The sequence below is a fragment of the Anomalospiza imberbis genome, chromosome 14 (genome assembly GCF_031753505.1).
Source record: "Anomalospiza imberbis isolate Cuckoo-Finch-1a 21T00152 chromosome 14, ASM3175350v1, whole genome shotgun sequence".
In the NCBI taxonomy this organism is placed as follows: domain Eukaryota; kingdom Metazoa; phylum Chordata; class Aves; order Passeriformes; family Viduidae; genus Anomalospiza; species Anomalospiza imberbis.
The window spans coordinates 7,666,082-7,687,943 of NC_089694.1; the positions used below are offsets into that span (position 1 = coordinate 7,666,082).

Here is a 21,862-nt window from a genome sequence, read left to right on the forward strand (position 1 = left end):
ACAGGGCTGGCTCAGGCAGAGAGACTGAACCCGTGAGACCCCATTGGCTTCATGCTCTGCCGACTCAACAGGAATTCAGCTGCTGCAGCACAGACATGGACCAGCCCCATGGTTTATAACGAGTTTTCTGTGTCTCAAGTGCCTGTGTTGTGGTGGTCACAGCCTCCCTGTGCATCTCCCAGTCCCATGGCTCTGTTTCCAGGTTGCTCCTGCTCTGCACGGCTCTCAGCTGCCTGCAGATGCCTCAGGGATTTACAGTGTTGATGGCAAAGACTACGCTGGTAATGAGTCAGCTGAAAAGGTGTAACTTCTCTTTTGCTGTTAGTGACATATTTTCTTTCCTGGGGTAAGCAGGATTGGGTCAGCAGCAGCTGCTGTGCATCTGCAAGGCTGGCTTGGTCTGGGCAGAACTCTTCTGGTCAGCTGCAGAGAGGGCCTGGCTCATGGTGGGTTGGAGACCAGAATGAATGTCATAAGCAACATAGTTTTCACCCCACCTGCAGATCCTGGGCTTCCCGAAGATGATAGTTTTCTCTGAGGGGAGTGATGGAGGAATTTGTCCTTGGAATTGCAGAGTACTATTTCCTATTTCACAGCCATAGCAACAGTCATTTTTCCATTGCCTTTTTTTTTTTTTTTTTGTGAGTTTTAGCTGATGTTCATGAGCTAAAATCTCTGGGTAGTTTCAGTTCTTGACTGTGTTTTTTTACCTCAAGAGAGTAAAGAGCAGTTCAACCAATTCAACAAGAGGTCTTTATCAGAGCAGCCATTTAGTAATGCAGATATGCAAGCCTTTTCTTCCCTAGGTCACATATTACAGGCAAGTCCTTAAATACTGGAATTTAATTTGGCAACCAATTCTATAATGATATCTATTAGCAATCAACAGAAACTAATTTCTCGGTGGTGGCCCTTATCTCTGCTGACCTTAATTAAATACCATATGTATACATGACCTGGTAACTGTGGCTGTGGACCCTGTTCATGAGGGCTGACACCAAGCTTATCCACATTAGTGAAAATGTTCAGCTTAGACTGTACTGCTGTTCCAAATGACAGGCACGACATGTTAACCTATTTCCATAACGTGTAAACCAGCCTGTTCCACCCAATAAGGAGATAATTTGATTGGAAGAGCTTCATTTTGAAGTCTTTAAGATTGTTTTCAGTATTTTTTCAGGAGACTTTCCCTCAGTGGGACTTTGGTAACTGAAACACTTGCTGCTCTGACAGATGGGTTTTCTTTCCTCCATGGCTGAAGTAGTCCTGGTAGCCAGGTTGGTTGGTCTAGCTCTGCAGGAGATAAGTTTTTGGGTCCTTCAGTGGAGGATTTTCATGAGTACACCACAAAGAGGTGATTTGCTCCCAGAAGAGGGTTCCCTGAGCACAGGGTTTCTGTGTCAGTGTTTTATCTCTGGGCTCAGTTGCCTAAATCCTTAGGATCAGATTTAATGTGACTGTCTAAAGGAAACAAGAGCTAACACAGATCAGGGATTCCTTTGGCCCTCTCCTTAGCCACCCTCTACTTGGCATCCCATCCAAAAATCAAGGCTGTTATTTGTTCACCTCCCTCTTTCACTATTTGTCCTGTCATTGTGTGAAAGAGAGAGTCATAACTGCAGATTTAAGAGGATGCCAGGTGTGTTATTGGAAATTTCTACCTACATCAGAAAATTAATGGAATAAAATGTCTATCTGCAATGCAGTAATGACAACTCTTGAGCAACACATTGAGGATGTAAATGTATTAGAATGACTTTTAAAATACAGATGTATTAACTTCTCACTGTGTCTTTGTTGTTGTTTTTTTCTTTCCCCTGCAGCAGACCATGTTGAAATTCTGAACAGTAAAATTATGGAGCACCAGGACTTCTTGGTGGGAAGCTGCGCATGGCCTTTCTGTATATATTCCCCTCTTCCCTCTATCATTCTCTACCACCTCTACAGTAAGCCTGTTGCAGCCTACATGTTAACCAAAAACTGATCAATGGGAATGTCAAAAAAAAAAAAAAAAGAAAAAAAAAAGCACTATAGAAACAATTAACAAACAGCGCTCTGTTATATGAGATATACAAGTAGGAAATTATAATAGACTTTTATAACACATTACTTTAACACACTTAATCATTTTATGACTACCATCATGATAAGTGCATCTGCACATCGGACTGTTGGTTTACTGTATACTATCGATGGATAAATGTTTGTCTTGTTTTTAAAGTGTTATCTTACTGTTTTGTTTACATCATAGTCTATTGATTTGTTTTAAAGTGTACATCATTATCAAGTATACTCAATACCATTTTTTCATTATTGTTATGTCTTAAGTTTTCATATACTGTAGGTTTTATGGGGTTTTGTTTGTTTTTTACTAAAAATGTTATTGTGGGAAACAGGAATTATGTGCTTGAAAAACACGACACAGAATGTTCTGCCCTTTGCTGGATTTTGCTGTTAATGTCAGCTTATGTTGCTTATGTTAAATGCTACTTTTATCATTTAAAACTTGCCTTCAGATAGTCTCCAAATTTTTAGTACAATGATGTGAAAGGACAGCTGTCATTTTAGTCCAGTTCAGGGTTCTTCTTTCAATACAATGAGCTGATTCTGGAAACTTTTGGGGGGAAAAAAACAAAAAAAAAACCAAAAAAAAAACCAAACAAACAAACAAAAAAAAACCCACACAAAAGCCCAGGCTCAGTAAGGGGACAGGAACAATTTGCTCAGACAGGAGTAAGCATCAAGGGATTTCTGCAGCTCTGTTGTCCATTGAAGTGCATTCTCAGCTGCAAACGGCGCACAATCTCTCTCGCTGTTCTCATGGTGCAGTTGAAACAAACAACAAAAAAATGGTGGTGGAGTGAGACAGCTTCAGTTGGGCAAAAGCTCATTGCATTGGAGAGGAGCAGGTGCCAGCCGTTGGCTGGGGAGGGCCCCGGGCTGTGGCTCAGCCCAGGCTGGGTAGCACCGAGCCCTGGGGCTTGTCTCCACCAAGCATGCTGAAACATTTTGGCCTGAAATCTTATATGATATGTCTCTTGTTGAAATTTTGTCAGCATGCCCCATTTATTTAATCACCGTTTTCCATAAGTGGGTGATTATTTCCCCCCCACCTCCGCCCCGTGATCTGTGGCCCTTTAAAGCAAACACAGCAGTAACAAAGAAGCAAAAAGTTCAGCATAAGCTTTCTGCTGAAGATAAACATTTGTCTTAATGGAGTTCCTGTCAGTCAGTGGATTTATTTTGGCACCTTCTACTTGATCAAGAGCAATGTTTGTTGCACAACAAGGGCTAGTTCTCAATACCTCCTTCTCATACGCACGAATAAAACCATTTCAGCCCATGCACCCTGGACAGCCCCGCCTGTCGTTATGCTGCATTGCTGAACAATCTGGCTGCAGAAATGCATTTTGGTTGAGGATACCGCCAAATTCGTCTCTATTACAGCTCTACAGTATCATTGGCATTATGGAAGAGGTGGATTTGCTGCTGTAAATCCACAAACTCCATAAAAGGAGAAAGAGAATCAAGCAAGAGGCCAGCTCACAGTGTCTGGAGGGGTGACCACCCCGAGCTCAGAGTGGTCCTGTAGAGTGCCAAATTCAAACAAGGAGATTTTCTTCTCTTTTCCCAGTTCCTTGGCCTTGGTTAGATATTCTTTGCCCCTTCTCCTGCAGTATGAGCACAGACAGTTTGCTAGATGTGTATCTCCATGGGCCACGAGTGATGGTGGAACACCCAGGACGCAGCCAGTGCGCCCCAGGGCAGGCTCTGACCATCTGCCCGTGGAGACTCACTCATAGCATGAACCTTTGAGGAGCCCAGCTCAAGAAGGCTTTGAGGAATCTTTTTGTTCAATTCAGCAGACTTTGAACCAAACCCTGATAGAAAGGGGGAGAAAACATCCCCCCAGGACCTCCTTTATGGACCCTGAGTTTTGACAGTTGCTTGTGTCCACGGATGTTCTCCAGCCATCTGTGCTCACAAGCAGTGGGGTGCCTGAAATCAGTGACTCTCATTTGTATTGGCGACCACATACCTGTTCTTTTCACCACTGTGTTTCTGTTTCCCGAAACCATAACATTGTTAGTGGAAAAAGTGGATTTGAGTACTTCCTGTTTGAAATTATTTGTGTATCAAAAATGGGTTTTGCACAACCTGTGCCAGTGCCTCAACAAAGAACAGAGCTGATCTTCTTAAGCCAGAAAGGATGCATTCAAGCTTGTATGGCTTTATGAGTTCAAGGAGGTTGAAATTTTTTCAGTGCTAAATGGATTTTTGTATATCTTGAAACTTTGATGTAACCTCCTATTTTATTTATCGACTTAAACATCTGGCATAGATGTGCATAGAATGTAAACCTAGAACACAGCTGTTTTCATGTCACATTTAAAGCACTGAAAAAAAGGCGTTTAAGGATTATTTTTTATTAAAGAGGTCCAATGAGGGATGTTCAGGGTAGTTATATTAGGTGCCACAACAGTTTTTATATTGCTGGCAAATTTAGAGTTAATTTGTAAATGAGTTTAAGGAAAGAAAAGCTTGAAGCACTAAACTTCACCAAATTCAAAACAATCTCGGCAAAAATGCCATTTTGAGGTAGCACTATTTAAACTAGTTGTGCAATGACTTGCTCTAATTTTCTTTGTTCAAGAAAGAAAAGAAAAAGAAACCAGTCGCCAGACTATAAATTTCCTAAATAGACTATTACAAAGTCACCGAGCTAGTTAGTGACTCTAAACAAATGTCATAAAAGCATGAATATCATCCTTTATTTGACAAGAGATGTATGTAAGTTTGTTTAAATCAATATAATTTTAGTGACATTTTTATAAGCTTCCCACTTTCCATGAACCTATATTTTTTATTTATCCAAAGTTATTTCTCTTTGTCCATTTCTCTCAGCCTTATGCAAACAATATGCAAGAAATGCTGAAACTTGGATAAAACGGGTCATGCAGAGGGAAAATGAAAGCTGAGATTGATCATTTTCACGAAAAAAGGTTGTTAGTAGTTTCAATAAAAAGTACTACTACTAAACTGTAACATAAGCAGACAATAAAAGAGGGATTTAAAATAAAATGGATTCATAAAACTATTAAGATTATTTTTGTTAAATACAGTGTTTTTAGTAATTTGGAACATGATTTCACAATCAGCCGTGTTTTTTAGTTGGGAATTTGTAGCTGATGATTTTTGACTGTGTATTTTTGCATCGCAACGTTCTAGAAGCCGTTCCCTCCCCGGGCAGCCCGCGCGGGTTCCCGACGCGCTTGTCCTCCGGCCGCCGCCCCGCTCCGCGCTCGGGCGCTCCCCAAGGGCAGCACGGCCGGGCCGGGGTCCCGCTGCTCCTCCTGCTGTCCCCTGGAGCGGGGACCCCGCGGAGCTGGCACCGGAGCCGGGCGCGCCTTGGTGGCACAGGTGGCCGGAGCGGGACACGCGTGTGCCGGCGATGTCCCCTGGCCTGGCTCGGGCCGGCGCTGGCGCGGTAGGAGTAGCTCTAGGACACGCCGGGTACACAACGATTGAGAAACTGGAGTCCTCGTTTTGTTTATCCCTTGTACATTTCACAGACATGAAAATTGAAAAAGGTGAAATTTATGAGGAAAATCTAATTTCCCATTCCTGTTGAATGGATTTAGTTTGATATTGACCTGATTTTACCATGTGCCTGTTGAAGGCCTTAGAGTATATACTGTATGTTAAAGACTGTAATAACTTTAAAAAAAAAAATAGTTGATAGCCTAATCCAAATGTAAATAGAGCTACAACTCATTGTTACTAGGCTACAACGCATTAATTAATGTCATATATTTTCATTTCTCTACCATTAGTTTTTAAGGTTTTCATTATTGCTTTTTTTGATATCTTTAGTAACTAATGAATTTAATTTTGAAGGAGAGTTAGAGAGTTTAAAATTTTTAATACATGTATTCAGCCCATTTAGTTATATTCTAAACCAACACTGAAGCATGGTAAGGTATAGAATACAGTCCATAACTAGTTTGTATAGTTTACAGTTTAAGAACAAAATTAACTTTGTATGTAACTCCTACAATGATAGATTCATTGTTAACTAATTATATTAAGTTGTTGTTGCTATGGCAACAAAACTACAACATGGCTACCTTTGTATACATTATTTGTGAAATTTTCACATGTAAATTAAAAGTGATGTGTAACAGTATGAGCTTGTTAAAGGTACAGTTCGATACTGTCAGATAAAGATATGATTGAATATTTTTAAAATCCCAAAGTCCCATGTGAACGCTGAATTTGTGTCTTTAAGGTCACTTTTTCAGTCAAGAAGTTTACAACACATGGATTTAGAGTCAGGTTTTATAGCTTGTAGAAATTGTTGTGTGGCAAGGGTTATTCCACAGTATTTTCACTTCGGAAACACAGCAGCCTGTATTTACAACGTAGTGACCGGTCTTGCTTTCATTTCACATCCATTCACAAGGTGGGAATTCAGAATTAATCAGTTTCAGTACTGTAGCTTTGCCTGCAATTTTCTTTTCTCCAGAAATTGAACACTCACACGATTACGTTACGATCAGGGCTAAATAATTAAGCATATAACTATTTTAATACTAATTTATATTAGCAAAAACTGTACATAAGAAAAAAAATATTGTGGAATGACCCCGTAACAGTGTTGAAGATACAAATATGCTGCAGTTAAACTGATTCAGTTAGTGTACGAATGTGTGAGACACACCTTTTTTGCACTTATGTACATAGTCCACGAAAGAAATCCTTGGAACTTATTTTGAATATAAAAAGTCTGTAATAATACAGGAAAAGTTTGTAAAAGAGATAGGTATTACTAAGGCTTTGAAAAGGAGGAGTTTTTTGCTATAAAACTTATCTGAAAGCATGATGTTGCTTTGCTGTTGTAAAAGCTTTGTAGTTTGCCATAGCTTATTATACAGCAGACTGATAACAGGTCAGCTCCAACCTGCAGCACAGAGAATGGGAAACGGTGTGGAATTAATTAGTAAGGTCACTAGCAAAGATTCAAATTACTTTTTTTAATCAGCCTACATTTTCAAACACACCCCAGGTCACGTTTCTGATAGGTTGTGTTCTCGGTGAATCCTATTAGGACTGGTGGGTCCATGGCAGCACACACACATTTTTCCTAGCACCTAATCCTATTTCTGTCTGAAAGTGTTTATCTGTGGGAGGTGACTGTCATTGTGGCAAGTGCTTTAAATCCCAGAGTGAATTTGAAATGTCACAATTCTTGATTTTATTTTTTTTTTTTAACCTTTTAGGGCAAGGTAACGAAATGGAAGGAGCTGGTGAGCCATAAATGGACAGGGATGGGTTGGATTTATCTGGGACCAGTTCTTTCTGCTGTGTGACAGCCATGGTGGTATTTGAGAGGCACATGGTAGCGCTGCTGGGACAGGGAGGTGGAGGCTGGTGGCAGTGTGGCCAGCTGGGTGCTCCAGACTGGGACTAACAAGCCTCTTTGAGTTGCCACCAAAGGAGAGCAAAGCTGTGGCCCCTCAGTGAGCAGCCTCTTGTTCCTGTTTGTGTTGGTACTGCTGGGACTCTGCAGTGCTGGGGGATTTTGGAGCAGCTGAAGCGCCTGTGTTGACCCATTTATTTTTGATTGGAACAAGTTTCGCTTCTTGCTGGATTTTTTTTAAGTTCTTTTTTTTTTTTCTTTTTTAACCGAAGCCCCAGTTGTGCATAAGAAAAGTAACTGGTTTTGCCATGAGTCTGATCCTGACTCGAGCAGTGAGGCAAGTCCTCCAGAGCAGAACTGGTGGGAGGTGGCATCCGATGTGACTGTCACCCTTTTACTGGATGCCCCAGGGTTGGGGGCTGAGCTGTTGCTGCCAAGCCCAAGAGCTGTTCCTTGGCCAGCATTCCTGACCCCTGGCGATGCCAGGGTGTGCCCAGCCAGCCCACTCTGCACCACGGGGCTGTGCAAGTGGTGGTTTGCTGAATTGGAACAGCCCCGGGGTCTTTAAAATGACGAAAAATCAGATGTTGCTTCTCTCCGTGGTGTTATATAATAACCTAGATTTTAATACTAAGTAATCAGCTAGTTCAAGCCACCACACGATTATGGCTTCCCTTTGCCATCATCGGTTTCTATAATCAAGTTCTTTCTCATTTCTAGGATTATGAGAGAAAAATATTTTGCACTATGTGAAATGAATCATAGCTGGTCAAACTTTGTCGGGGTATGAGCATGATTGTGACAACACTGCTAAAATCTTTGCTAGTGATCTTTACTGACATCCTCTATCATCAAAAATAACTCTATATGCCTCTCAAAGGAGATATTTAAACATGCAAAATAACACAACTGTTAAATAAAATGAAGTTATTTTTCCAAACACACAACAGAGAGAATTACCTGACACCGAATTACAAGGTTCCAGTTCTTTATTACTGTACACAGATGCTATTTGATAGTGGTGGAAGCCAAATGATTTTGTTGCCATGGCTTTTGTATCCTAGCAGATGAGGGGATGATAAGACCATTCTTAGATTGGATTATGGGATTTTTTTTTTCTTTCCAATTAGCTTTGTTTTAATTTTTTTTTAGATCATGAAAATGAACTGACTCCTCACCCTTTATTACATCACCTGACAAAAGATCACTATTTTTTTTTATAAATAGAGAATGGTATTTTAGGCAATCACTAAAATCAAAGAGAGAATGTTCTCCTAAATTGTCAATTTTTAATTTAAATATATAAAAACATTTATACTGTACTGTGTAAAGTAGATCTTTGAAGCACATTCTTCTTTTCATAGGTGTTTCTGGTAAAACAAAGTAAGGGAAGCATTAGATATCAATTTAATGGAATAGTTTAGAAAATATATACAAATGATTACACTTAGCCCTGTGGAATTGTAAGAAATTAAAATATCATTGGATCCAGACAGGCGTAGGTTAATGCAGTATTTCAGTTCCATAACAGGATAGTTCATTCCCTCAACTGCTACCAACAGGGTGTATGCTTTGAATTTATGTTTCTTTTTGCCACATTATATTGCTGTAGTGCTTGTACGTGCTTTAGAAATGTGCATAATGCTACTCATTTTAGTATGTTACTTCTATATTGTTATTGTTTATTTTTTGATCTTTTAATAAAGTGTATAAAATTCTTGGTTATGTTTTTTATGGATCCATATCTACACATTAATAGGAGTTTACCTTAAAAACTTTTCAAGTTTATTAGTCCCAAACTTCAAAAGTTCTGATGTAAAAATAATAACTAATGAATTTGAATCAATGTTATATCTGAAGTGTAGATCAACAGAATAAATTTCTTTCCAGAAAATACCTTCAGTATTTTGATTTCTGTAGCCAGTGCCTCCTTTTTACTGGATGCATTTGGCCTATCATATTAAAGTTACTAACACAAGACAGACATTTGTATTTTAGAAAAATAAAAAGTAAAACTTTCCAGATGCTGCCTTTTGGTTTCTCTCTTGCCTTAGACCTTCAGAGACACATGTGATGTGGCCTGCTTGCCTTGTGTTTTTCCATGCTTCCTTTCTGACCCTGTCTGTGATGTGATTAGAGAGGAGATCAGAGCTGTGCATTTGAAGATAACCATGAAGAATGAATCGACTCCCATTCAAAGGCTTGCAGCTTTTGTAGAACAGTGGTGTGTGTGTGTTACTTTTTCTCTTTCAGCATTTGTGTCAGATACCATTTTGAATGTCCCAGTGCAATAATACAACAGTGAGCTCCCCATTGGCAGCAGCCTGGGTTCCCCAGCTCTCTTCCAAGTGCCCAGCTCACCCCGGACTGCCCAGCCAGGCTCGCACCTCCAGCCAGCACCAACTGGGGCTGCCTCTCACCAAGGTCTGGAGCCACCTGGCTGAGCTGGGTCTAGGCTGCTGCAAGAGAAAATTGCTTCTTTGATGAGCTTGTTTGTCCTTTCTGTAACGTTCTGTAGATTTAGATGTAAGAAAACTGCTCAACAGTGAGGCCACCTTGGTCACCACCTTCTTGCCAATAGCTCTGTGTCAGAGGAGCTCCTACCCTTAAACTGCCTTGCAGTCACCACTTGCTCCATCAAGGCTTTAGGCTGGAGGCGCCGAGCCAGGACACGTGTGGCTGTGCCAGGCCACAGCGTCACTCAGCTCACGGCAGCAGAGGACAACGTCGGGAGCCCCGAGGATGTGAGTAACTGCCCTTGTGATGTGCCTCGGCACCCAGGCGGCCGTGACGGGACGTGGCCGTGATGGACACGGCCGTGACGGGACGTGGCCGTGATGGACACGGCCATGACGGGACGTGGCCGTGATGGACACGGCCATGACGGGATGTGGCCGTGATGGGACATGGCCGTGACGGGACGTGGCTGTGATGGACACGGCCGTGACGGGATATGGCTGTGATGGGACACGGCTGTGACGGGACGTGGCTGTGACGGGACACGGCTGTGATGGGACACAGCCGTGACGGGTGAGCCTGGATCGTGCAGCCAGAGGGGTCTGGTGCCAGCACAAAGGAGTCCCCTCACAGCAGGGGAGGGATCCTTGGCTGTTTTCCCAAACTCCTTTCCCAAACTCCTTTCCCAAAGGAGTTTAAGAATCTGACTCTTGGGGTTTGGGGGAGGGTTTATGAGCTTGAGAATGTGTTTTAGGGATGTGGGTGCAGTGCAGCTGCTCAGGCAGGAGTGGTGGTGGGGAGGCTCTGCTGGAGGAGGCACTGCCAGGGGAGGCTGGGCAGACACTGCTCCTCATCCTCAGTAGGACAAGCTGCTGACTTTGAGAACAGACAGACCGAGCCCAGGACAAATTACGTAACTGCTGCGTTTTCATCAGCCTGTTCCCCTGACTTCTCTTTGCAGGTTAATTGACTCTATTTGTGTGTCAAGGCCACTTAGAGCTTTCTTCCATAAATGACTCCTGCCTCATCTGATGGCACAGTTAAATGTCTGAATCGTTTCTAAGATCAAAAAAAAGTGAACTGAAACTTTTCTAGGCAGTTGATGTGAAAGCAGGGGATCCTTCCTGAATGGTTACTCATCATTTTTATTGCTAGTTTTGGTCTGGCTTTCTTTCTGTGCAGGATGGATACAGGAGCTTTCAAGTGATGCATTTTATGTAGATGTGGGATGGCTGGGCCTTGGCTGCCTGGAGACACCAGCTCTGCTCAGAAGCCTCCCCCATGGAGGAGGCTGGGAGTTGGAGTCCCCCACTAGCACTGAAAATTGAGGGTAGTCTACCAACAAAAGACTTTAAATTGTGTTTCAAGGCCAAACAGTATCCTTGGGCCACGGATGTGGGATTTTACCTGGGGCACGTTTACAGAAGTAATAGGAGGAGCTGCTGCAAACTGCTTTATAGGTGGATTTGGATTAAAGGATCTGACCAAAATTATTCATGATGCTCTATTTACAGCATGTGTCATTTTGAAGTCTTGCAGCACCTGGCCCATCTACTTTTTCACTGGGTCTTGTTTGTGGAGGAAAGTAAAGTTTCATACAAAAACCTCTTTTAGCTCTTTGGCTGTTGAAGCTTCAGTGGGGAACACGGGAAAAATTCGATTTTTCAAGACTTGCTCCATATTCAGATGGTCCAAAGCCAGTTTTTATTCAATCTGGTCTTAGTGCTGGATAAATAGGTCAATTTGATGTATTTATTACTAGAAATAAGAGAATGGGGAAAAGTTTGGCTAATCCCCAATGAGTTGTGGGTCTAAAATACGCTCTCCAACACAAGCAGCCCTTAACTCCCCCTAGCAGGGGTCGTGTCAGAGTGCAGGGCAGTGTGAGGAGCAGCTTGCACCCTCTCGCTTGTGCTCAGAGCTGTTACTGCAGGCGATGGACTCCGGTGCCTCCTCCAGGCCAGGTGAGACATGCCTTGAGTACATCTCTGAGATGACAGCACATGCCAACAAAGGATCCCTGGGAGTGGGCTGGGAGGCCTCTGAGCTGTCTGTGGACAGGGAGACAGAAAAAGCCACAGCCTGAAGGCCATGGGAACAGGCTTGGAGGAGAGCCACCCAGCTCTGATGTGTCCCAGCAAGGCCTGGCTCAGTCAGAAGATGTTTGCTTTGCCCTTCCCTCCTCCTTTTGCCTTTTTCAGGGTGGCTCTGCCAGTCTGTTTAGCAGCAAGTGCCCTGGCATCTGCCCCACTGTTGCCACTGCCCTTCCCCCGGATGGAAAATGTAAATGCAGCCCTGAGGGGACGGCACTGTGACACCTCTCCACCTGCCTGAGGAAGATCCCTGCTGCCAGGCAGGAGGCCCTGCTACGGTGCCGCTGCACCATTTCTCTCTTCACAGCCACAGCTGGGCTCCACAGAGGTATTTCTGCTTTGCTCCATGGTTCGTGTAAAGGATTTGCTGGTAAATGTTATCAGAGCCTTCCCGAGGGAGCTGCTGCCTCCCACCCTGCACTGTGTGCTCGGAGCCTGTGTCTGTAATCAACACAGTTCTGCTCTAATGCTTCACAGCACCAACCCTCAGCCCATCTCCATGGCAGTGCTTCTGCTGCAGTTCCTGCATGTCCTGTGCTCCCCATGGCTGTGAGGCCTCTGTGGCTGTGGCCCCACCTGCCCCACAGCCCTGCCAGCCCTCAGTTTTGCCCCCACATCTGCAGCACAATGGCACCTGAATGTCTGGCAGGGCTCCCACTGATGAACAGCTCCTGGTGATCACATCAAGGGGCGCTGGGGGTGTTTTGGGCTGCATATGGCTGCACCAAAGCAAAGGTGCTTGTGCTTTGTGAAGCTTCAGGAAAACTCTTATTGAAGAAAACTGTTTTGCTTTCCCCCACAGAAGCCTGAATCAAAGCCATCAGCCACTTGTCCTGTGGGATGAGCCTGCCCGAGGGTCACACTCTGCTGTGCTAGTAAGGAGACACAGGATATTCCCATCACTGTTCTCAGAGCCATGTGTGGCTGTGCCAAGGCAGAGGAAATACAAAGGTAAGGCCATGTATTCTCTGGGGTGCAGGGTGCTGGTGGCCACCCACATCCCATGATATTGGGGTGTGCAGGAGCAGCAGGTGCTGGCTCGGCAGCTCCCCTGTCTGGAGCACCCCTTGTGCTTTGGAGGCTGGATGTGCCCAGTCCTGCTGCCCTGACCCTGTTGTGACCCTCAGTGAGGTTTGGGACAGGTAGGGCCCCAGCAGTGCTGGCAGCAGGAGGACGGGTGACGCACAGGTCACACATCACCATGCTACTTGTGCTATTGCATAAGTCAAGGGGATTTGGGTGAGGGTAACGAGGGCAACTTGAGGCTCTGAGCTGGGGAGGATGAGGCCTTGGAAGATTTTAATTTTCTACACTGAACAGTCCGAGGGTGGGGGCTATGGCCACACTTGGACCAGTGGGGATAGACTGAGGGTAGCCCATGCTGAGGAGGGAGGTGGGCTGCAGTTCCCCCCACCAGGCTCTTGCCCCTCTGCCAGCTTTGCTCAATTATGGGAAATCCTTTAAGCTTTTGCATTCGTGCTGTATTTAGGTCTGCACTGTATTAAGGCTTGGCATAGGGAGCGCAGTGAGATTTCTCACTTAATAAAGAATGTTCTAAAGGCATTTGTCGCCGTGCCTGCTGCCGGGAGCCAGCTCTCTGGGCAGGCAGGGAGGGTGCTGTGGGAGCTGAGGGAGCTGGGCTGGCTCCAAGGCCTGCTGTGCTTGGCCCTAGCCAGGTCCCCTCTCTGCCCCTGTGCTCCCACACTGAACACTGGGACAGAGGGTCCTGGTCTGCCCCCATTACCACCCAGCCAGGGGCTACCTCAGGTTGTGCATCCCAGGGCTGCAGCTGGTGACCTCCCCACCCATCTGCATCAGCACAGCTGCTGGCAAAGCCCAGCCACCCTCCCGTGGGGCTGCAGGGCTGCTGTGCTGGCGGGAGGCCCATCCTGCTGGCAGTAACTGTGTCATCGGATGGTGATCAGGGATCATGAGTCACGAACGCCCACCGCCAGCCAGCCAGCCTGGCTGGTCCTGGCACAGGGCTGCAGAGCAAGAGCTGGGAGAGAGCTGCTACCTCCTCCTCCTCTGCCTCTCCCACCTGCAGCCTCACCAACCTGCATCTTCCACAGGGCACCAAATGATGGGGGTATCTCTCAGGCAGCGCTTACCTGGGGCTGAGATGAGAGTCAGCTTCCCCGGACCAGTGTGGGGATGTGATGGTGCCCCCACGCCCCTGCTCACAGGTGTCTGACACTGCCACAGCTCTTCCCCCAGCTCTTGGACAGCTTGGCAAGGGTGGGGCTGAGGGGGCTGCCTGTGGAAATGTGTGTCCCCTGGACTGTAAGTAGCTGAAGCTGGGGCTAGCCAGCTCAGGGTGTGCTGCCGGGAGCCAGGAGGAGCCTCAGGGCTCCCCTTTCAGTGTGGATTTTTCTTTTAATCTGGTAATTGTTGATCCAACAGAGTATTAGATACAGATTTTGAGCCTCTGGTGATGGGCTGCGGCAAATGGCCCACACTCTTGTGGAGGGCAAAGCTCAGCCCTTGGCTTGAGGGCAACTGAGGAGCCTTCTCTCCCTGCTCAGCCTCATGAGTTGCACTTCAACACTTTGATCCTTGTCCTCAAACTCCAATGCCTGCAGTCGTTGTGAGGGCCACAACCTGGAGAAAGCCAGGCTTCTGCATCACACCATGGCTGCTACACGAAGGACAGGAGAGAAGTTGTGCTAGGGGATGTCAAGTGACATCCCTGGACAAGCCCAGTGTAAGTGCATGTGGCAGCCCCCTTGTTGGGGGCTCAGCTGGGAGCCCTGGCAGCCTCTTCCCCTTTTCCTCAGACCTGCTGAGTGAGCAGGAAAAGCAAAATTTTGTGGGATTGTTGTGGATCTGCTGTTGAACCAGGCCCCAGAGCAAAAGCCTCTCCCAAAACCACTACTGGGTCCCCCAGGGAGGGCCCCAACCCCAGAGATAAATCATCAGACAGGGAAAGCTTTTATTTCCTTTCTGTCTTTGCCTTCTCCAGGGCCAGGCTTGATTATTCCTTTCAGCGACACAAAGTGCTAGAGAGGCTCAGCAGCCAGAGATCAATTTTCTCTGCTCTTGGTGTAATGTGTCTGTGCAGGGGGAAGTGGTTTTTTTTCCTTCTCTTCCCATTGTGCTGAGACTTGGTGGGTGGCACCAGGGGCAGTGGCAGCTGCATTGCCAGAGGGAGGGTGGCAGGGAACGTGTGCCAGCCCTCACCTGGTGCTGTGCTGATGGAGGGTGTCAAAGCCTTTCACTCACAGCCATTGAAGAGCAAAGATATTGCTGGGAAAGAAATCCCAGCTTGTCTCAGACATCAGTATTGCTCTGAGGCACAGTGCAGGGTGGGACTCTCCACTGCTGCCTCTGCTCCTGCTGTGACGTTCCCTCTCACTCACCACAAAGCACTTGCTAATGGAGGATGACTTTCTTTCTAGGGAACATGCAAAAATTTGTCTCCACAGGAATAATATGCAAAGATCTCATGTTTAAGTGATTGGAACATAGTGGCAGTACAAGGTATGAAGTCTGAACACAAAGGGATTCAAGATGGTTCTCAATTATGCAGACAAGATAAGGAAAAAAAAATTGGAGAATGTCATACTTTTAAGAGCATGGGAAAGAATTTGGCATGGGATTAAATATTAGAGAAAAGATTAGACCAGCAAAAAAGCAGATGAGAAAAGCCTGAGTGGTGAGGCAGATGGACCAGAGCAAGGAAAGCTGTCAGCCCACAGGACAAGGACTAACCAAGGGATGAGCCCTGGCACTGTCCACACAGCATCCAGGTCCACATTCCCACACTGGAGCTGTGGCACAAGGCAGAGGGAAGAGCATCCTCTCCCTGGCACTGGCATGGCTGGGCTTGCTCAGGGGCTGCTGACAGGGAGGTGTCCATGGCTGTGGATCAATGAGGCAGTGAGCCCTCGGTGTGAGTGGTGGCTCGGCCGTGCAGGGCTGTTTGTTGGTCCATCTGTGCAGGCATGGGAGGTGCTTGCCTGTTCCTGGAGGCTGGGAGGGAGCACCAGCCTGGCAGAGCCACAGTTTGATTCCACCAGCCACTGGTTTGATCCTCTCCAGACTGTGCAAATTAGGAAACTCTTTGAAACACCAAAGTGTCACACTGCAATGCCAGGCAGCAGCCCTTTGCTTCTTTAAGCAGAAATACAGCTGGGGTTTGGATCACCACCTTTTATCCACAAAATGCTCAAGCAAGTTCATAAACTGCAGAACAAAATACTGAAGACTTCAGGTAATTATGGCAGGGACCCCTGGAGTCCTCCCCAGCACAAGGAGCCCCAGCAAAGCTGTCAATGGCTCCCACTGCTTCTGATCCTGGCTGGCAAATATTAATTTTGTTTTTTTCAAGTTGAGAAATGAACTGCTTTGCAACCCATCTAATTTGAATACTCTAATTAAGCAGTTTCGGTGCTTTTCTCCTCCCAGGACCTTCCCTGGCCAAGCGCTTTAACCCCTTGGTTCCCAGGCTCCTGGAGCAGTCAGCCTCTGAGGTCTGCTGGTTTGGCTCCCTTGGATGATGATGATGGATGCCACATGTCATCCAGGCTGCAGCTCTCCAGGTTGTTTTGAAGACCCTTGCTGGTGCCTGGATTGTCTCCAAGCAGCCAGGTGTTCTTTCCAGGAGAGCTGACAGGCTCTGGTGTGGAGGACACACAGCTTTGTCCCATTGGCCTCCCTTGACAGGGAAGCTGATCAAGTGTCTCATAATGAGCTCGCTGTGTTCCTGCTCTGCAGACGGCTTGTTGGCTGCTGGCAAAGGCAGCCTGGGGAGAAGCTCTGCCTGGCTCCCACTGCCCATGGCTCTGCCACTGCACTGCTGTGGAAAGCCTTTCCCTCTGGCCTCAGGCTGATCTCTGGAGGCATCTCATCCAAGACGTGCAGGGAGGCCATTTGGGGACATGCGCCAGGCACAGGGACTGTCTGCTGATGTGTTTGTGTGGCTGGGGAAAAGAGATGGGAAAGTGAGTGTCCTCAGCATGGGGAACAGGGCCATGCCAGGAAGATGGTCTGTGATATTCTGATTTGATATTCCACGATTCTAAAATCAAGTGGGATGTGCCACCCTATAGCATTTGGTGACAGTGGCATTGCCCACCTGGGAAGAATCTCCCACACTCCCAGCAGTGAGTGCTGCCAGAACTCAGATATTGTGCATCCCATGCCAGCCAGGAGTGATGCTCCAGGAAAGGGCCACCGGTATTCTGACAGAAATGTCCCTGTGTCACCCACCCAAGGCACTGAAGAGCCACGAAGATGAGGTGCTCGGCTGTCTCGGTGACACCGCCTGTCCCAGGGCTGGGGACAGCACAAGGCAGTGGGTGTTCTGGTCCCAGGTCACCGCACAACCTGGCAGTGCCCGCCCGGGGACTCAGCACGCTTTAATGAGCTCAGCGCCAGAGCCTGCATGGAGGAATTAACGACTCGGAATAATACTTGTCACTTCTCTGTGAGGAAATTGTCAAGTGAAAGCAATTTACTGAAAAAGAGGGAGGAAAGAAATGGTTTTGCTTATTAAGATCAACATCATATTAAAGTATTTTCTCAATACCCCATTTGGGTTGAATTTTACGTTTTTTCTCTCTTGTTCTCACCAATGGGAGTAAAGCAGGGGGTTTCACTCTAATTGTTGTCTGCTTCATTTGGCCAGCAAATTTCATGAGCAAGGTTACACATTTCTGTAGCATTTGAATTGCAAATGCTGCAGGAATATGATAAAAATAGAAAAACGTGGAATTCTAAAAGCAAATGGGAACCTTTCTGTAGGACATCAGTTTAAAATTGCTTTATATTTGCAAATCTTAAAAATATATCTTGACAGAATATTTACTTTCCCTCTCCTTTCTTTTCATTTGGAGTTTAAAGCAACAGGTTTGGTTTATGTGTTCACTGTTGCCTAAGGAGCTGTATTTTCAGTTTTACTCTACTGTTGGCTAGAAACTTTAAAATATGTATGTATATGTATTTCTACGAAGAGGCCGTCCCATGTGTCGGTGATTTAACAAAGGCAAGGCTGAGGACAGCCCCGTCCCCTCAGCTTTGCAGAAATTTGTGGAAGGTGGTACCCAAGGAGAGGGCACTGTGCTGGCATCATGCCGGGTGTGTGCAGGACAGGCCTCTCTTCGAGAGCCACGGAGCCGCAGCTCGGTGTGAGCCCAGCAGACCCGGAGAGCAATAGCTGGAGGTGCTTCCCAGGCAAAGGATTACAGCAGCTTGGACTGTGAAGGGCAACGAGGAGAGAGCTCGACGTCTGGAGAAAATAGGGAGAGGAATGGCCCGTGAAACCACATTTCTGGCTTCACCACCGCTGGCTCGCTCACACGGAGCGGTGACTCATCACCACCCGGAGATGAGAGACCCGCTCGGATGCCGATCCTGCCGGCAGGAGATGCAGCATCAGACGGGATAACCAGGAGAGAGGGCTGCTGGGGAGGTGAGGGGCTGCAGGCAGTGAGTGTGGCTGGGTGTAGCAACAGCATCTTCCCCTGTGGTGCTGTTCAGCCCCTGTGCCAAGCTCTTCTAAATGGCTGGTGATCTGGTACCATGTCTGTGAGCCAAACAGAGATGCTTCTCCCAGAAATCCCAATAGTCTCCTTGGTGTATCAATTATATTTCAGTGCAGCCCCACTTCTGCTTCAGAATTAGTAATTGCTTTGGAAAATGTCCTTTACCTCTTTTGAAGCACCATAATGCTTTTTGTTGCGACTAAAGTAATGGCTAAAAGCTGATGGATGGCAGAAAATCAGAAATTTCTGAGAAAGGTCTTCAGGATTTGCCTCTGAGTCATCTCTATATTGGCAGGAAAAGCTGGCAAAAAAGAAAAGCATCTCTGCAGGTTCTGAAACAGCCCCAGAATTAAGAGTCTGGGCCAGGTGGACACATCCAACCCCTAAGACACATTTAACTGGGATCTGACAGGGCTGAGATCAAAAGCTGTCATTGCAGTTATGTGACTGGTGTAACACGACCTCCTTGAATGAGCTGCATGTGAGAGCAGCCCCTGGTTCTGCAGTAGCCATTCCAGCCCTGAGGAGCTGGTCCCAACCCTGCAGCTTCCATGCTGAACACCATAAGGCACAATAAGTGGATTAGCAAAACCTCTGGAAGAGGCAAAGAAGAAAGGACGCTGGGTCTTAAGCTGGTTTTGCATGTATTTACGCAAATGATGTCCCCAGCTAGACAGTAACTGAGGTGAAATCTGGGCTATCCCTGCTGCCCTGGCTCAGCAGCCTGCTGCAGGCTTCCTGGCAGAGGAGAGCCTGGTTTGTAGCTCGGGCAGACACAGGGAGGCAGAGCAGATTGATGATGGCAGCGGGGACAGCCCACAAGAGGTGGTGACGGCCGCGCAGCACCCACACTGTGGCTGCAGTGGGGAGGCTTTGGCTGCTGGCGGGTGGTGCAAACCCACCCTGGCATCCACAGGACATGTTCCAGACTCCTCACTCCATCCATGGCTTGGAGAGGCTCCTTTGTCACCTCTTGGGGTGACTGCTCCCAGTCCCACCTCCCTGTTGGGCAGAGCACCGGGCAGGATTCATCTCTCACACTGGTGAAATGGGGATTGCAATTATTCCTGGCCCTTGCTTGTGCCATCTGTCTGCTCCCTGAACATCCCTGCAGGATCTGTGTCTTAGCAGGTTAATTTAATAAGAGCCTGCTTTATTGTTGCTGGCTGCAGGCACAGCATAGAGCAGCTGAGTCCATCAACAGCACAGAGCTGCTCTGGCAGCAATCGAATCCTGCCCGGACGTTCATTTGGGAAGGTTGTTTTGCTGAGAAAGGGCAAACCCTCCTGGGGCAGCACCGAGGGCTGAGCCCTGCTCCTTTCTCCTTGGCAGGAGCCGTGGAGAAAGTGGCGGCAGAGATTAAATCAGGCCTCTGACCCGGGATGTGCCACTCCTCAGGGGAGGGGATGGCGATAGCGAGGGAGTGGCAGAGGTGGCATTGGCAGGAGGTGCCCTGCGTGGCTGGCTCAGGGCTTGGCCATTTATGGCAGAAGCAGCTCTTCCCATCCAGACTTTCAAAACCTTTTACATCACCAGCTATTTTTGTGGCTCGGGATATGTGGTAGGGCACAAGGCAGTGAAAGAGCTGTGCAAACTGTTTAATGAAGGGAATGACTCGTCTTAAGGATAACAAACAGCCTGGTGCACTTTGAGATCGGCCCTCTTTTTCAGCTGTAGCCATCTATGCCCAGGTATAAAGTGCTGTGAGTTGGGAAATAAATCTTGGCAATCCAAATCAATACTGCAGGAGGGGAAAAAAATCAATTTTCCCAATCCTGTGTCCACCTGCTCGTGCTTCCCTTCAGCCCAAGAGTGAGGCGTTGCTGGTTAAAGTCAATTGCACAAAAATATATTTGTCTTTTCTCCCGCTGTGCTCTTTGCCCCTTCGTCTCCCGCAGTCATTCCTCCACCCATCACAAACATAATGGGCCAGCAGTGCCACAAAGACGTGCACATAATGAACCTAAGTGACCGTGTAATCTTATTATTGTCGCCCTCATCCTCCCTCGCCCCTTTTCTCCCTCCCCCCATTTGTCACTGTCGCCGATTGTGTCATGGTTAAAATTAGATGGGATCTCCTCTGGGAGCAACTGCGGCTTTCCTTTATCCCGAGCACCCTGAGTGTATTAAGGTACTTCGCAACAACTCGTGATTTCTAATGGGGTTAAAGTAGGAGGCAGCCTGTTTTAAGGCTCACCTTTTTACATTTTCGAGCTGATTCACCAGCCACATGAAAATCTTCCAGCCAGGCACGTCTGCCTCCTGCCAGCAATTTACTTGACAACACAATTCTGGAGGCATGGTGAAGGAAGGAGAGGGCTTTTTACTTACATTTGATAAAAAAAGAGTAAATAAAATTTGGTGTAACATAAGTAAGATTTGTTCTGGAGGACAAAAGTCCTCACTGACCTTTTCCCATAATGGACATGTTCTCTTTATGGAAAGAAAGTGAATAAAATAAAGCTGTTTGTGAAAACAGCCACGAGCGGAGCCACCTCCTCAGTGCCTTTGGATGGTTTTAGCCTTGACCAGGCACCTCTCTGTGGCTGCTGGAAGCCCAGGATGGACACAGCGCGGCAGCTGCGGCTGCCCTGGACGTGCACTCACACAGGCCACGCAGGGGCACGGGACAAATCCAGCACCTCCACGCGTGCCCGCTGAGGGGCTGCGGTCCGCAGGGAGCAGCAGAAACAAACGTGTTCTCATCGGAGGGCAGCTTCTCCTGCGGGGGGGAATCGTCGAGTTGGGTCTGAAGCGGCTGGCGGATTTTATTTTAGAGAGAAACCAGACGTGGATTCCTTTTAGTCGCTCGCTCCTAGCAAGGGGGAGTTTCGGCGGCGGGCGAGCGGCGGGCGCGGCTGTGGCGCCGTGCCGACACCGGCAGTCAGCGCTGGCGGCCGCGGGACGGGGAAAACCGGCCAGCCGGGCACGGAGGCGGCAAAGACACGGGACGGATCTTGCCTTTCCTCTAGGTAACAACTTCCAGAGTCACGGAGTGGTTTGGGTCGGGAAGGACCCTGGAGGGGATCGCGTTTCACGCCCTGCCATGGATGGCCTTGGACACTGCAGGGATCGGGGCAGCTTCTCTGTGCAGCCTGGGCTAGGGCCTCGCCACCCTGACGGTGAAGGTTTTCTTCCTAATAGCTAATCGAAACCTACACTCTTTCAGTCCGAACCCATTCCCCCTTCCCGTCGCTATGTGCATTTGTAATCAGCCCCTCGTTGTCTTTCCTGTAAATTCCCTTCAGGCCCTGGAAGGGGCAATTAGGTCACCCGAGGCTTTCTCATCTCCGGGCTGAACAATCCCAATCCCAGCCTTTCCTCATATGAGAGGTGCTCCATCCCTCTCATAACCTGGCGACCCTCTTTGTCACCAGCCCAGCGGGCTTCAGGGATGAAGAACCGCG

The 21,862-nt window shown here is 47.2% G+C and overlaps 1 protein-coding gene and 2 long non-coding RNA genes across 14 annotated transcripts in view; 2 read left to right on the forward strand and 1 right to left on the reverse strand.

Moving 5' to 3' along the window:
- The window catches only part of MBNL3 (muscleblind like splicing regulator 3), an 87,259-nt gene extending 84,638 nt beyond the window's left edge, over positions 1–2,621 (forward strand). For all 11 annotated transcript variants that reach the window (XR_011004063.1, XR_011004064.1, XM_068204728.1 and 8 more), the window contains one exon: positions 1,824–2,621. The gene's annotated coding sequence lies outside the window, so the exon portion shown is untranslated. The remainder of the gene's footprint in view (positions 1–1,823) is intronic.
- On the reverse strand, positions 2,356–7,839 carry LOC137482440 (uncharacterized). The gene is made up of 2 exons (XR_011004065.1): positions 2,662–7,839; positions 2,356–2,614 (listed from the first exon to the last, which is right to left on the reverse strand). It is a non-coding gene; the product is annotated as an uncharacterized lncRNA (long non-coding RNA).
- Positions 7,840–12,167: 4,328 nt separating this feature from the next.
- On the forward strand, positions 12,168–18,119 carry LOC137482434 (uncharacterized). 2 transcript variants are annotated; one of them, XR_011004061.1, is made up of 3 exons: positions 12,168–12,298; positions 12,773–12,921; positions 17,987–18,119. It is a non-coding gene; the product is annotated as an uncharacterized lncRNA (long non-coding RNA). The 2 variants fall into 2 exon arrangements; XR_011004060.1 differs by lacking the exon at positions 17,987–18,119 and adding an exon at positions 15,369–16,881.
- Positions 18,120–21,862: the final 3,743 nt, after the last annotated feature.